Source organism: Eptatretus burgeri, chromosome 9 (assembly GCF_056783735.1).
Source record: "Eptatretus burgeri isolate ZD-2024b chromosome 9, Ebu_testis_v1, whole genome shotgun sequence".
NCBI classification, from domain to species: Eukaryota; Metazoa; Chordata; class Myxini; order Myxiniformes; family Myxinidae; genus Eptatretus; species Eptatretus burgeri.
The window spans coordinates 89,094,046-89,109,298 of NC_140969.1; the positions used below are offsets into that span (position 1 = coordinate 89,094,046).

The following is a 15,253-nucleotide window of genomic DNA, read 5'->3' on the forward strand; positions in this document are numbered from 1 at the left end:
TGGCTGTCCCTGATACTGCTTCCACACACGCCTCAACCCGGGATGGAAACCTGGCTGTCCCTGATACTGCTTCCACACACGCCTCAACCCGGGATGGAAACCTGGCTGTCCCTGATACTGCTTCCACACACATCTCAACCCGGGATGGAAACCTGGCTGTCCCTGATACTGCTTCCACACACATCTCAACCCGGGATGGAAACCTGGCTGTCCCTGATACTGCTTCCACACACGCCTCAACCGGGGATGGAAACCTGGCTGTCTCTGATACCGTTTCCACACACATCTCAACCCGAGAGGGAAACCTGGCTGTCCCTGATACTGCTTCCACACACGCCTCAACCGGGGATGGAAACCTGGCTGTCCCTGATACTGCTTCCACACACATCTCAACCCGGGATGGAAACCTGGCTGTCCCTGATACTGCTTCCACACACGCCTCAACCGGGGATGGAAACCTGGCTGTCCCTGATACTGCTTCCACACACGCCCCAACCCGGGATGGAAACCTGGCTGTCCCTGATACTGCTTCCACACACGCCCCAACCTGGGATGGAAACCTGGCTGTCCCTGATACTGCTTCCACACATGCCTCAACCAGAGAGGGAAACCTGGCTGTCCCTGATACTGTTTCCACACGTGTCTCAACCCGAGAGGGAAACCTGGCTGTCCCTGATACTGCTTCCACACACGCCTCAACCGGGGATGGAAACCTGGCTGTCCCTGATACTGCTTCCACACACGCCTCAACCCGGGATGGAAACCTGGCTGTCCCTGATACTGTTTCCACACACGCCTCAACCCGGGATGGAAACCTGGCTGTCCCTGATACTGCTTCCACACACGCCTCAACCCGGGATGGAAACCTGGCTGTCCCTGATACTGCTTCCACACACATCTCAACCCGGGATGGAAACCTGGCTGTCCCTGATACTGCTTCCACACACATCTCAACCCGGGATGGAAACCTGGCTGTCCCTGATACCGTTTCCACACACATCTCAACCGGAGAGGGAAACCTGGCTGTCCCTGATACTGCTTCCACACACATCTCAACCCGGGATGGAAACCTGGCTGTCTCTGATACTGCTTCCACACACATCTCAACCCGGGATGGAAACCTGGCTGTCCCTGATACTGCTTTCACACACGCCTCAACCCGGGATGGAAACCTGGCTGTCCCTGATACTGCTTCCACACATGCCTCAACCCGGGATGGAAACCTGGCTGTCCCTGATACTGCTTTCACACACGCCTCAACCCGGGATGTAAACCTGGCTGTCTCTGATACTGCTTCCACACACGCCTCAACCAGAGAGGGAAACCTGGCTGTCCCTGATACTGCTTCCACACACACCTCAACCGGGGATGGAAACCTGGCTGTCCCTGATACTGCTTCCACACACGCCTCAACCGGGGATGGAAACCTGGCTGTCCCTGATTCTGTTTCCACACACGCCTCAACCCGGGATGGAAACCTGGCTGTCCCTGATACTGTTTCCACACACGCCTCAACCGGGGATGGAAACTTGGCTGTCCCTGATACTGTTTCCACACACATCTCAACCCGAGAGGGAAACCTGGCTGTCCCTGATACTGTTTCCACACACGCCTCAACCCGAGAGGGAAACCTGGCTGTCCCTGATACTGCTTCCACACACGCCTCAACCCAGGATGGAAACTTGGCTGTCCCTGATACCGTTTCCACACACATCTCAACCCGAGAGGGAAACCTGGCTGTCCCTGATACTGCTTCCACACACGCCTCAACCCGGGATGGAAACCTGGCTGTCCCTGATACTGCTTCCACACACGCCTCAACCGGGGATGGAAACCTGGCTGTCCCTGATACTGCTTCCACACACGCCTCAACCCGGGATGGAAACCTGGCTGTCCCTGATACTGCTTCCACACATGCCTCAACCAGAGAGGGAAACCTGGCTGTCCCTGATACTGCTTCCACACATGCCTCAACCGGGGATGGAAACCTGGCTGTCCCTGATACTGCTTCCACACACGCCTCAACCCGGGATGGAAACCTGGCTGTCCCTGATACTGCTTCCACACATGCCTCAACCCGGGATGGAAACCTGGCTGTCCCTGATACTGCTTCCACACACGCCTCAACCCGGGATGGAAACCTGGCTGTCCCCGATACTGGTTCCACACGTCTCAACCCGGGATGGAAACCTGGCTGTCCCTGATACTGCTTCCACACACGCCTCAACCCGGGATGGAAACCTGGCTGTCCCTGATACTGCTTCCACACACATCTCAACCGGAGAGGGAAACCTGGCTGTCCCTGATACTGCTTCCACACACGTCTCAACCCGGGATGGAAACCTGGCTGTCCCTGATACTGCTTCCACACACGCCTCAACCCGGGATGGAAACCTGGCTGTCCCTGATACTGCTTCCACACACATCTCAACCGGAGAGGGAAACCTGGCTGTCCCTGATACTGCTTCCACACATGCCTCAACCCGGGATGGAAACCTGGCTGTCCCTGATACTGCTTCCACACATGCCTCAACCTAGGATGGAAACCTGGCTGTCCCTGATACTGTTTCCATGCATGCCTCAACCTGAGTTGCAAATCTGACTGTCCCTGATATTGTTTTCATGAACTACTCAACCTGGGTTGGAAACCTGAGAGGGAAACCTGATACTGGTTCCATGTTAATTGAGCCCCTCCCCATTGACTGGCAATTTGAGCTGCAATCAAATATTTTTGGACCTTTTTGGTGAAGCGGACCTTGTAACATCCACTACAGTCGCTAGGAATAGTGAGGAACTTGACAAGAAAAAAGCTGAAGTTAGTGCTCAATCTAAATCGAGTCACTTGTGGCTAGGATATCAGCGGATGCTCCATACTGCACGAGCGCTGATCAAAGCAAATCGCACTGGGTCTTGGCTGATCCAGTGGTGGAGTGTCATTGGGATATCCATACAATCCAATCATAGGCGGAGTGTAAATTTTTGATGCCAGAGGTCACATGGTTTGGAAGCCATATTCATTTGAAAACTGATCATTTAAAAATCTTCTTCTCTGAAACTGCTTAACTGATCGATATGAATCGTATCACAATAAATGCAGCAAGGGTAATGGACCAGAACTGCAAAGTCTCACATCGATAGGTTAATCAGTTTCATTGAATATTAACCGTTTAATTATTTTCTTAAAACCAATGCGGCTGCTACACCACGTGACTGATGAGGTCATTGGTAAATAAAATATATGCAGCAAGGGTAGTGGAACATAACTGAAAAGTCTCGCATTGATAGGTTAAGTGGTTTCAGAGAAATAAATGTTTTACTATGATTGACTGTTTGGGGAATATTGGTTGGAAATTAACATCATCGGTCACATGGTCTCACAGCCACGTTAGACTAAAAAACAAAAAAACAAAAAAAAAAAAAAAAACAACCTTATCTGATCAACGTGAAACTCCAAAGACATGATTGACCACAAATTCTGAATTTGATTTGATAAAGATGACGTCGTGGGTCAGGTGTCCGATCTAAGCAGGGTTGTATCCAAGCGGGGCAGCGTGGTACCCAGCCATACTTGCTCGCAGTTATAAAGTGCCCTCCTCGTCATTATTAAGCCTGGCGTTGGCTTAGCAGTGAGGGTGGCTGGCTTGGGATCCGAGGGTCCAGAGTTTGATCCCCGTCAGCTGCAGAGTTAACACCAGGTGGAGTCGACTCAGCCTGTCATCCTTCCGAGGTCAGCAAAATGAGTATCAGTGTACTGTTATTGGGGCACAGCATCAGCGGCACAGCCACGTCCCAAACCAATGACTCAACCAGCAGCCACAAGGCTGCACACAAGTGTGTATCGTCATTATTATTATCATCTCTCCATGCCTTTCCGTGGTTATTTAAGAGAAAGCAGAGCTGTATGCCACCACAGCACCTCCCCAGGTTGCGGCTTGGGGAATGGCCCCCAGATATGTGGGTTACCGGTGTTCACCGGGGCGGAGAATCAGCGGCACATGTCCTAGCTGGAGGTAGGGTAGTACCTGGCAGCTCTACCTCTCCGAAAAGCCTCCATGAAGTGATATTGGAACGTGTATTTGGCAATTTTTGGTCACTGTAAAACCCCTTTGCCCTCAGTTATAGGTTAAATAGCATGCAGCCTCCATCACAGTAAGTGGAGTTCCAGATATACTTGGATTCTGGTCAAAGGACGCTGGCCTGCTCGAGTTCGCTGTGTGCTCAGTTTTTGGGACCATGCGGCAGATCTTGCAGGAGAGAGAGAGAGAGAGAGAGAGAGAGAGAGAGAGAGAGAGAGAGAGAGAGAGAGAGAGAGAGAGAGAGAGAGAGAGAGAGAGAGAGAGAGAGAGAGAGAGAGAGAGAGAGAGAGAGAGAGAGAGAGAGAGAGAGAGAGAGAGAGAGAGAGAGAGAGAGAGAGATGGTGATGGGCCTGCATGAACTATCACTACTATAATTGTAGTGCAGGCTTTCCTGCAGACAAAATCCTGCGGCGATTGGAAGTGGCATCGGGAGCAGGCGCCGGGTGTTGCTGGAAGCTCTTAGTCATGTACCTGTACGTAGGTAACCAGTGTGATGGTCATTCATTGTGAAATCGGGGCGACTGCAGCGTTCGTGTACTGCTGAAGTGTTAGAGCAGCCATATTTCATGGGGAACCTGCTTCCCCTCCCACCCCCCCCAAGTCGGGGAGAGGCCTGGAAAAGGTGGCCTAAAAAAAGCTCATCCTACTTGCATCTACTGGCAGACCATGGCCAGCTGGCCGCCCAATTCTGTGGTCGAAGTAAGGAACAAAGAAAAGCAATTATTTTTGTATTTGGAGCCTGAAACGTTCACATATTGACCGATGGTGACAATTGCATTGAGAGAAAAACAGCCATTGTTGCCCTCTTTTTGAGCCAACATGACGTTGACTTTGCTGCAATCATTGAAACGCTTCTTGCTGACGAATTGCAGCTTACGGAGGTGAGAGCCGGCTACACATTCTATTGGATTGGGAAGCCAGAATCGCAGCCACGCCAGGCAGGAGTTGGCTTTCCAGTCCAGACATCACGCATGCAACATCTGGTGTGCCTTCCGAAGAGAAGAAATGAAAGACTGATCACCATGTGCATCAAGCTCGCAAATGGGCACCATGCCACTGTCTTCAGTGCCTATGCCCCAACGATGACCTATCCAGAGGATACAAAGGAGCATTTCCATGATTGCTTATCGTGGACAATCGCAGCGGTTCCTTCAAGAGACAAACTCCTCCTTGGTGACTTCAATGAAAGGGTTGGCAATGATTTTGCTACATGGGACCGTGTTTTGGGTCATCACGGTCTTGGAAAGGAAAATGCCAATGGTACGCTTCTCCTGAGTCTGTGTGCTGCGCATTAACTGGTCATCACCAACACCATCTTCCAGCAGAAAAATAGCCTTCAAAACATCATGAATGCACCCTCGATCCAAGCACTGGGCATGTGCTTGACGATGCCATTGTGCAGCAAAGGGATCGAGTAGACGTCCGCCTCACACGGACAGTTCGTAGCTCAATGGCCTGGTATGATCATCAGTAGCTCAAGGTCATTACTGCACTCAAGGTGCATGCCAAGTTGTCATCAAGAGCACAGCGCCTGGACATGGACAAACTCATGATTGAGGGAAACGGGGCACGACTGCAACAAAACATCAATGCAGAGCTCGAATCACTAGCCAATGCGTGCGACTCACCTGCTGACATTGACATAGAATGGCAGAAACTGATGGAAGCAATACAAAAAGCAGCTCTGACTACACTTGGCAAGAAAAGATGCCGGCACAAAGATTGGTTCAACAATAATGACCCGGAAATCTATACTATCCTGTCTGATCATGGTAGCAAACATCTGGAATGGGTGAATGATAAAGACTGTCAGGCCAAAAAGGAATGCTATCGGCAGGTAAGATCATTTGCCCAGGCTCGGATCCAACAGATGAAGGACAAGTGGTGGCTTGATTGGGCCAAATGTCTGCAGGAGGCGGCAAACAATAAGGATGTTTGGGCTTTTTACCAAGAACTCAAAGCAGTTCATGGCCCCAGCTTCAATGCTGTAGCTGCCATTCGCAGTGCCGATGGAAACTCCTTAGTATTGGAGCCGACATTGATATACAGAGATGGGCAGAGCATTTTGAGCAGGTCCTCAACCACCCGTCTGATATCGCCGATGCTGTCATTGATGAACTCCCACAAAGGCTGACACCGGACAACCTCAGTGTCCCCATTCAACTGGAGGAAGTTGAAAAGGCCATAAAAGCGCTGAAGAACGGAAAAGCCCCTGGAGCTGATGGTCTCCCTTCAAAAGTCTTCAAACATGGGGGAAGCCACCTGACCGACAGACTTCAGCACTTATTCAGCACCATCTGGGAGAGAGAAGTTGTGCTGCAGGACTTTAAGGATGCAACAATAATCTACCTTTATAAAAGAAAAGGTGACCAAACCGACTGTAACAATCACAGAGGCATATTGTTGCTGAGCATCGCAGGCAAAATCCTCGCGTGAATGATCAACAGAATCAACGCACGAGCTGAGGAAGTGAACCCTGAAAGTCAGTGCGGCTTTCAAAAGATCCGGGGCATGATCTTTGCTGTGCGCCAACTCCAGAAGAAATGTAGGAAACAGAACAAGGACCTCTACCTGGTCTTTGTGGACCTGACAAAAAGCTTTTGATTCTGTTTGTCAAAGAGGACTGTGGAAACTGCTGGTCCGTGTTGGATGCCCAGAGAAACTGGTGAATATCGTTCGATCATTTCACGACGGCATTATAGCCCATGTGGTGGATGGTGGACAAGTCAGCCGCCTTCGGTGTCGAGAATGGTGTCAAACAAGGATATGTATTTGCACCTCTGCTTTTCAGTGTTGTGATTTTTGCAATGATGCATGATGCCTAAAATGACTGACGAGGACATTAGCAATCTGTATGACGCGGAATGTTCAACCTATGCCGCCATAAGGCCACGACGAAGATTGGGCACATACTGATCAGGGAGCTGCTATATGCCGATGATTGTGTGCTTGTAGCACACACCGAAGCCGATGCATCAGGTCCTGATTGACTGTTTTGCTCGTTCAACAACGAGGTATGGCCTTACTGTTTCAATCAAGAAAACCGAAGTGATGCTGCAGCCGAAACCTGGAGTACCCTACGCCGTACCAACAGTCACTGTCGGATCTGAAAAGTTAATTTCAATGCCCAAATTCTGCTACCGAGGCGGCATGGTTTTGGATGACTGCACTGTTGTTGCTGACATTATTAGTGGAGCAGCAGGGGCCAGAAAAGAGGCTTATTTAGTGACATTCCCACACCAGCAGTACCACATTTTCCAATGTGGTTATTATTGACCACCAACTATCCCTGTACATGAAAACCAATGATACTAGTCTGGGAAATGGTGGCATTGTGAGAAATAGGTCAATTAAGGTCGTTGACCCCTGAATTTCACAATATTTACGAAAACGGCTATAGTTTATATAATTTTCATGTTACAATACCTTGATATACATCAAACTGATCCTAAGACAATAGGCTATAACATGCAATAACAACAAAAAAAAAACCATGTGGCTAATAATTGTAAGTGCAGAACCAATTTTATTACAAATTTTGCCCCCAAAATCCAAATTTTCGCATTTTTCAAATACTTTTAGCATCACTCATCACATGCATAATATAAAAGTATCAAATATTAAGCATTAAAAAGTTTCTCTTGGGTCTGCTGCAATTATTCATATATAATATTATCTATTATCTTAAAAGTAAATCATATTTTCATCACATTTTGTACAAGATGTCTGAAAATACTTGAAAATGGTATTATTCAATACTCATGGCAAATGATCATTAATTTCATATGAAACGTCTTTGAAATAATATATTTTTGTAAGGAATGATAATTGTTGATGAGTATATCAATAACACACAGGGATAGATCCAGAATTTTTGGAAGGGGTGGGGGAGGGGGTTACAAATACCTATGTACTAACACCCCCTCCCCCTTCCTCAATATCACTAAATACATATGCACTAAAAAAAAAAAAGTGCCACCCCTAAACCCTGAACCAACCCTAAAATAATGCCCCTGACAAAGAATATTGGATTATATAAGATGATCCCATATGCCACAATAACCCTGAGATGACCCCCCACATTCCTGAGATGGTCCCCACATGTGGCACTGCTATAAATAGCACTCTCATCAGCCATGAGTTTACAATGTATATGAAATTAGGTCAGTCACACTTGAATAGATGCGATAGACTACACATACTGCAGCATGTTTTATGTGACACCCTCTTCTCTGTTAAAATGTAAGTATGAAAATATTTGTTTCTATTTTTTTTTTAAATTATGAATAGTCTTGCGATGAAGATATATTACCATGTAGCAAATTTTCTGATGGAAAAACATGTGGTATACTGAAATGTTTTGCCTACAGGCTGTTGAGCTGGGGTTAAATGGTATTGTCATGAGAATGTGTCTAAAATGGAAGTCATTACTGCATAAATTTTATGTAAGGTACATGGTGTTGTGAAAAATAACCCCCCTAAAAGAATAAAGTCCTACGAATAGGGTTTATCCCAAGGTCTAAAATACTTTTGAATATACATTGAATTATTTTCAATTTAGTGGATTAAATAGACTTATTCTGCCAAACTATTGGTGACCAATATTTTTTACGCTTGCAGGCAGATCCACATTTTGTCTTAGTGTACTCAAGATTACTTCAACAGCACTGCTAACAAGAAGGTGCCACTGAAGTGAGTCTTATCATTCAAGAACTCTCCAGTGCCCCCGAGCCTTTTCACAGATGATGGCAACATGACAACCTGTGCTAAGTCAGACTTCAAGCACAAGCTTGAAGAGCTGGTACCTGGAGAGAAAATTACAACAATACAGAGGTGTGATGTTGTTATCTTCGATGGACATGCATCCATCCAGATGCTGGGAGTTCCAAATACTGTAGAGAAGGTGACTTTCAAGAACATCGCACAAAGGTTCCTTGCCTATATTCTGCACACCAGCAGCACCATTACAGCCAGCAATGCCCTAGTCCAGCAAGTGCACATTGTCTTTGACAAATACACCAAGGATAGCATCAAACCTCAAACCCATGCAAGGAGAGGTGAAGGACAAGGTCACATCTACCATGTGAAAGGAGATGCACTCATCCCTCAGAACTGGAAGCAGTTTTTGACCCATGGAGAGAACGAAGCAAACTTGATACGGTACTACACACAGTGCATCACAGAAAATGCACCAGAGCTATTGAAGGAAGGACAGACCATTTTTGTCAGTGGTAGTCAAGAAGATCAAGCATCTTCCATTACATGTGAAGGAGTAAAAGAAGTTAGTTCCTTGTGCTCCAACCAAGAAGAAGCAGACACAAGAATCATCCTCCATGCTGTAGCTGCGGCAGATGATGGGGCACAGACTATTGTGGTGTGCAGCCCTGATACTGATGTTCTGGTCCTCTTAGTTCACCATAGACAAGCAATCAAGACCAAAGAGATCTTTTTTTTTTTGACTCGTCGTGATGGCAGGCACACACAGCTTACCCGTTATATACCTGTGCACACCATCTATGATACACTCACCACTGAACAGCAGACAATTCTTCTGTCAGTCTACTGCGTGACTGGTTGTGATACGGTAAGCTCTTTTTTTCGGCCATGGAAAGCGCACTGCCTTTACGATAACGATGCAGAAAGCTGACCAGTTCCAGCCTCTTGGTCTGCTAGGATCTGATGAGCAAAACATTTCAAAGGAGATAGAAATGGCAGCCACAAAGTTTGTTGGCTACATGTATGGCAAGACAAACTGCATGTCATTGGATGCCCTGATGTGTCAGAAGACTGGACAGAGGAACATCCAGGGAAAGAAACTACCACCAACAGAAGACGCTTTCAGTCTGCATCTACTTCGCTCTGCTTATCAGCTGTTAATATGGAGAGACAAGCTGCTTACCCTTCTCCAACCTTACCTGATGCAACAGCATATGGCTTCGAACACAGCCCAGGTGGTACTGGTCTCCAGCCTCAAATGATGAGTCAATCGCCAGCTGCTCCAGAGTTGTTAAATGACCTTGTGTGTGACTGTCAACCCAACACCTGTGCAGTGGAGTGTTCTTGCTTGGAGAGTGGCCAACCATGACAGTAGCATGCACCTGTGAAGCCTTGGTGGATGGAGGGGACAAATCATGTTCAAATCCCTTTACTCTCTCTCTGCATTTTACAGTGATAATTCAGACTCAGATGCAGACGAGATATCAACATAATATGTAACAATAATGTTGACAGTTTCCTGGCATTTATCTTAGTAACTGATAATTTTGTTAGAAAGATTGTATTTGATGCCAAAAGTGGAGAGTTTGTACAAACAGCCATTATCGTCCTCAATATTTCTTTGAAATTTCTTTTCAACAAAGTACATTGAAAAATTACCATTTAAAAAATATTTATAGTATATAAGAATTCGTACCACCCCTCCCCCCCCGCCCATTTACACAAATCCTGGATCCATCCTTGTGTGTTGTTGATATACTCATCAACAAATATAATTCCTTGTGACAATATAATATTTGAAATAAATTTTTCTCTTAATAAATATGAAATTAATCAAGTTAATGGTCATATGACATGAGTGCTAAATAATACCATTTTCAGGCATCTTCGACAAAATGTGATGAAATTGTGATTTACACTGAAGATAATACAATGTATTATATATGGATAATTGATATCCCTGTGTGTCGTAAGAGGCGACCAGGTTTACATCAGGAAGGGCATCCGGCGTAAAAACCTATGCCAAATCATTATGTGGACAACAAAACGAATTTCCATACCGGATCGGTCGAGGCCCGGGTTACCAACGACCGCCACCGGTACCAGTGGTCAGCAGGGTACCAGTGGAAATTGTGCTACTGCTGGGCGAAGGAGGAGAAGGAGATGGGGAAGGTGAGTCTGGAGGCAGTGGGAGAGGGGGAAGGGTAGAAGTGTGGAGGTGAGAGTTGGAACTCTGAATGTTGGGACGATGACTGGCAAAGGGCGAGGGTTGGCTGATATGATGGAGAGAAGAAAGGTGGACATACTGTGTGTACAAGACACCAAGTGGATGGGGAGTAAGGCAAGGAGCATTGGAGGTGGTTTCAAACAGTTCTACCATGGTGTGGATGGGAGGAGAAATGGTGTCGGGGTAATCCTGAAGGAGGATTATGTTAAGAGGGTATTGGAGGTGAAGAGAGTGTCTGACCGAGTGATGAGTGTGAAGTTGGAAATTGAAGGGGTGATGATGAATGTCATCAGTGCATATGCCCCACATATGGAGTGTGAGATGGAATATAAAGAAGATTTCTGGAGTGAGTTAGATGAAGTGGTGGAGAGTGTATCCAAGGATGAAAGAGTGGTGATTGGAGCAGATTTCAATGGACATGTTGGGGAAGGGAATAAAGAGGATGAGGAGGTGATGGGGAGGTACGGTCTCAACAAGAGAAATGTGGAAGGGCAAATGGTGTTAGAGTTTGCAAAAAGAATGGAAATGGCAGTGGTAAATATGTATTTCAAGAAGGAGGAACACAGGGTGACATACAAGAGTGGAGGAAAGTGCACACAGGTGGATTACATCTTAAGCACGAGATGCAACCTGAAAGAAATTAGTGACTAAGGTTGTGGCAGGGGAGAGTGTAGCTCGACAGCATCGATTGGTGGTCTGTAGGATGACTTTAGAGGTGAGGTTGAGGAAGAGAGCGAGGGCTGAACCAAGGACTCGATGGTGGAAGCTGAAGGAGGAAGATTGTTGCGTGAAATTTAGGGAGGAGGTGAGACAGGCGTTGGATGGTGGTAAAGATGGGTGGGATGATTGGGCAACGACAGTAGAAGTTGTGAGGGAGATAGCTTGGAAGGTACTTGGTGTGACATTTGGACAGAGGAAGGAAGATAAGGAGACTTGGTGGTGGAACGAGGAAGTACAGGAAAGTATAAGGAAGAAGGGGTTGGCTAAAAAGAAGTGGGATAGTCAGAGAGATGAAGAAAGTAGGCAGGAGTACAAGGAGTGGCGGCAAAAGGCAAAAAGAGAGGTGGCAAAGGCCAAGGAAAAGGCATATGATGAGCTGTATGAGAAGTTGGATACAAAAGAAGGGGAAAAGGATTTATACCGATTGGCAAGACAGAGGGACCGAGCTGGGAAGGATGTGCTGCAGGTTAGGGTGATAAAGGACGCAAATGGGAATGTGCTGACGAGCGAGGAGAGTGTGTTGAGAAGGTGGATGGAGTACTTTGAGGAACTGATGAATGAAGAAAATGAGAGAGAGAGAGAAGGTTGGAAGAGGTGGAGATAGTGAATCTGGAAGTGGGGTGGATCAGTAAGGATGAAGTGAGGACTGCTATGAAGAAGATGAAAAGTGGAAAGGCGGTTGGCCCAGATGGTATACCAGTGGAGGCATGGAAGTGCTTAGGAGAGATGGCAGTGGGGTTGTTAACCAGATTGTTTAATAAAGTCTTGGAAAGTGAGAGGATGCCGGAGGAGTGGAGATTAAGTGTACTGGTTCCGATTTTCAAGAACAAGGGTGATGTGCAGAGCTGTGGAAATTACAGAGGGATAAAGTTGTTAAGCCACACCATGAAGTTGTGGGGAACAGTAGTGGAAGCTCGGTTGAGAGGAGAGGTGACGATCTGTGAGCAGCAATATGGGTTTATGCCAGGAAAGAGCACCACTGATGCGATGTTTGCTTTGAGAATGTTGATGGAGAAGAATAGGGAAGGCCAGAAGGAGTTACATTGTGTGTTTGTGGATTTAGAGAAAGCTTATGATAGGGTGCCAAGAGAGGAGTTGTGGTATTGTATGAGGAAGTCGGGAGTGGTGGAGAAGTATGTGAGGATGGTGCAGGATATGTATGAGGACAGTGTGACAGCGGTGAGGTGTGCGGTAGGAATGACGGACCGGTTTAAGGTTAAAGTGGGATTGCACCAAGGATCGACTCTGAGCCCTTTCCTGTTTGCAATGGTGATGGACAGGTTGATGGACGAGATCAGACTGGAGTCTCCATGGACTATGATGTTCGCGGATGACATCATGATCTGTAGGGAGAGTAGGGAGCAGGCTGAATCGAGCCTTGAGAGGTGGAGGTACGCACTGGAGAGAAGGGGAATGTTAGTCAGTAGGAGTAAGACGGAGTACATGTGCGTAAATGAGAGGGAGGGTGGTGGTATGGTGCGGTTGCAAGGAGTTGAGGTGGGGAAGGTGGATTGGTTTAAATAGTTGGGATCAACTGTCCAAAGTAACGGAGAGTGTGGGAGAGAAGTGAAAAAGAGAGTGCAGGCAGGATGGAGTGGGTGGAGAAGAGTTGCAGGAGTGATTTGTGACAGAAGGGTAGCTGCAAGAGTGAAGGGGAAAGTATACAAGACGGTAGTGAGACCAGCTATGTTGTATGGTTTGGAGGCGGTGGCACTAACAATAAGACAGGAAGCGGAGCTGGAGGTGGCAGAGTTAAAGATGCTGCGATTCTCGTTGGGAGTGACGAGGATGGACAGGATAAGAAATGAGTATATTAGAGGGACAGCGCAGGTAGGACGGTTTGGAGACAAAGTAAGAGAGGCGAGATTGAGATGGTTTGGACATGTGCACAGGAGGGAAACTGAGTATATCGGGAGAAGGATGTTGAAGATGGAGCCGCCAGGTAGGAGGAGAAGAGGAAGGCCAAAGAAGAGGTTCATGGATGCGGTGAGGGCGGACATGCGGGTGGTTGGAGTGTCAATGGAAGATGTCGAGGATAGAGCGAAATGGAGACGGTTGATCCGCTGTGGCGACCCCTAACGGGAGCAAGCCGAAAGAGGAAGAAGAAGATGTATAAATAATTGCAGCAGAGAGAAACTTTTTAATGCTTAATATTTGATACTTTTATATTATGCATGTGATAAGTGATGCTAAAAGTAAATGAAAAATATGAAAATTTGGATTTTTGGGACAAAATTTGTAATGAAATTGGTTCTGTACTTACTATTTTCAGCTACATGTTCTTTTATGTTATTGCATGTTATAGCCAATTGTCTTAGGATCAGTTTGATGTATATCAAGGTATTGCAACATGAAAATTATAAAAACTATAGACGTTTTAGTAAATATTGTCAAATTCAGGGGTCAACGACCTTAATTGACCTATTTCTCAGAATGCCATCATTGGTTTTCATGTACAGGGATAGTCGGTGGTCAATAATAACCACATTAGAAAATGTGGTACTGCTGGTGTGGGTATCTCCCTTTTTTGGTGGCCCCTGCTGCTCCACTGTATGGCCCGGATAGCAATCTTGTGGACAGATTGTGGAATATCCATGATGTACATTTATCCACCAAAGTGTCAGTCTACAAAGCCGTCGTATTGACAGTGCTGCTTTATAATTGTGAAACCTGGACACTTTACTGGTGACACATCAAGCAGCTAGATGCCCTACCACATGCGCTGCCTAGGAAGGATTGCAGGTGTGCAATGGCAGGATCGGGTACAAAATACAGAGATGCTGGGGCGCTGCAGCTTGCGAGGGATCGTGGCCTACATCATGGAAGCTCACCTGCGCTGGATGATCGGTCACATCATCAGAATGGGTGATGCGTGACTTCCAAAGGCCCTTCTTTACAGTGAACTGACTGATGGTCTGCAGAACATCGGTGCCCCCAAAAAGTGGAATAAAGATCAATTGAAAGCCACTTTGAAACTATGTCAAACGTCAGACACTGGGTTTGAGGCCCTCGCTCTTGACAGGTCGAAATGGCCTGCTGAGTGCAAAGAGAGGGTGAATCAGTGCGAGTGCTCGCGGGCGGAAGAGCTGAAGTGCTGCGCCAGGCAGCCACCCATGTGATCGATGTTCGATGGCGTCAGTTTGCTGAGCAACAGACGAGCACATGATAGACGAGCCACAACGGTGACGAAGATGTTGGCAAACACCGACGACGTGGCACTGTGATGTGGCATGGTCAACAGATCTGTCGACGACGACGGCTGAACCGATCTACCATGCCTTGAGCCACATAGAGCTGCTCCATTACACATCAGTTGTGCCGAAACAGTTTCTTGATGGACAACAATCCTGGATGAGTCCCACTTTGGCACAGGAATTGGTAATTTGTTCAGGATGCTGGTGACAACCCACATACCCTACGCATAGGACACCATGGGATCTTCAACGTCCACCAACTAATGCCGGCAGACTGGACACCCAGTTGAACGTCCATCTGAGGGACTGCGCACGCAAAC

General features: G+C 47.0%; 1 protein-coding gene across 3 annotated transcripts in view; it reads right to left on the reverse strand.

Annotated features, from left to right (window-relative positions):
- LOC147020576 (sialin-like) overlaps positions 1-15,253 on the reverse strand; it is a 34,305-nt gene that overhangs the window by 18,447 nt on the left and 605 nt on the right. The gene's annotated exons all lie outside the window — the stretch shown is intronic.